Consider the following 2,500-nt stretch of genomic DNA (forward strand, 5'->3'; position numbering starts at 1 on the left):
CATGTGATATAATATGAAAATATCAAAAGTTAACTAACCAATGATATTGAAGCATATAAATCGAATCATAACTATATGAAACTCGAATTTAAGCCATATTAAACTGGTAATATTGTGATTTTATGCCTGGTTTTCCATACGTTAGTTTAAATAGAAAGTTATGGAATATAACCTTGGCATATTGGCACTAAAATATATAATAAAGACATTTCAAATCAAACTGAAAATGTATTGAAATGAATTTTTCCCATACATTTTTGACAATGTGAGGTGTGCATGGCAAAAAACACTCACGGTGAAGGCATGTGATATAATATGAAAATATCAAAAGTTAACTAACCAATGATATTGAAGCATATAAATCGAATCATAACTATATGAAACTCGAATTTGAGCCATATTAAACTGGTAATATTGTGATTTTATGCCTGGTTTTCCATACGTTAGTTTAAATAGAGAGTTATGGAATATAACCTTGGCATATTGGCACTAAAATATATAATAAAAAAGACATTTCAAATCAAACTGAAATGTATTGAAATGAATTTTTCCCATACATTTTTGACAATGTGAGGTGTGCATGGCAAAAAACACTCACGGTGAAGGCATGTGATATAATATGAAAATATCAAAAGTTAACTAACCAATGATATTGAAGCATATAAATCGAATCATAACTATATGAAACTCGAATTTGAGCCATATTAAACTGGTAATATTGTGATTTTATTCCTGGTTTTCCATACGTTAGTTTAAATAGAGAGTTATGGAATATAACCTTGGCATATTGGCACTAAAATATATAATAAAGACATTTCAAATCAAACTGAAATGTATTGAAATGAATTTTTCCCATACATTTTTGACAATGTGAGGTGTGCATGGCAAAAAACACTCACGGTGAAGGCATGTGATATAATATGAAAAATATCAAAAGTTAACTAACCAATGATATTGAAGCATATAAATCGAATCATAACTATATGAAACTCGAATTTGAGCCATATTAAACTGGTAATATTGTGATTTTATGCCTGGTTTTCCATACGTTAGTTTAAATAGAGAGTTATGGAATATAACCTTGGCATATTGGCACTAAAATATATAATAAAGACATTTCAAATCAAACTGAAATGTATTGAAATGAATTTTTCCCATACATTTTTGACAATGTGAGGTGTGCATGGCAAAAAACACTCACGGTGAAGGCATGTGAAATAATATGAAAATATCAAAAGTTAACTAACCAATGATATTGAAGCATATAAATCGAAGCATAACTATATGAAACTCGAATTTAAGCCATATTAAACTGGTAATATTGTGATTTTATGCCTGGTTTTCCATACGTTAGTTTAAATAGAGAGTTATGGAATATAACCTTGGCATATTGGCACTAAAATATATAATAAAGACATTTCAAATCAAACTGAAATGTATTGAAATGAATTTTTCCCATACATTTTTGACAATGTGAGGTGTGCATGGCAAAAAACACTCACGGTGAAGGCATGTGATATAATATGAAAATATCAAAAGTTAACTAACCAATGATATTGAAGCATATAAATCGAATCATAAAACTATATGAAACTCGAATTTAAGCCATATTAAACTGGTAATATTGTGATTTTATGCCTGGTTTTCCATACGTTAGTTTAAATAGAAAAAATTTTCGAATATATATACATATATGAAGAATCTATATTCTAATACTAACATGTTATGGAATATAACCTTGGCATATTGGCACTAAAATATATAATAAAGACATTTCAAATCAAACTGAAATGTATTGAAATGAATTTTTCCCATACATTTTTGACAATGTGAGGTGTGCATGGCAAAAAACACTCACGGTGAAGGCATGTGAAATAATATGAAAATATCAAAAGTTAACTAACCAATGATATTGAAGCATATAAATCGAATCATAACTATATGAAACTCGAATTTAAGCCATATTAAACTGGTAATATTGTGATTTTATGCCTGGTTTTCCATACGTTAGTTTAAATAGAAAAAAATTTTCGAATATATATACATATATGAAGAATCTATATTCTAATACTAACATGTTATGGAATATAACCTTGGCATATTGGCACTAAAATATATAATAAAGACATTTCAAATCAAACTGAAATGTATTGAAATGAATTTTTCCCATACATTTTTGACAATGTGAGGTGTGCATGGCAAAAAACACTCACGGTGAAGGCATGTGAAATAATATGAAAATATCAAAAGTTAACTAACCAATGATATTGAAGCATATAAATCGAATCATAACTATATGAAACTCGAATTTAAGCCATATTAAACTGGTAATATTGTGATTTTATGCCTGGTTTTCCATACGTTAGTTTAAATAGAAAAAATTTTCGAATATATATACATATATGAAGAATCTATATTCTAATACTAACATGTTATGGAATATAACCTTGGCATATTGGCACTAAAATATATAATAAAGACATTTCAAATCAAACTGAAA

The sequence above is a fragment of the Anastrepha obliqua genome, unplaced genomic scaffold, assembly GCF_027943255.1.
Source record: "Anastrepha obliqua isolate idAnaObli1 unplaced genomic scaffold, idAnaObli1_1.0 ptg000311l, whole genome shotgun sequence".
NCBI lineage: Eukaryota > Metazoa > Arthropoda > Insecta > Diptera > Tephritidae > Anastrepha > Anastrepha obliqua.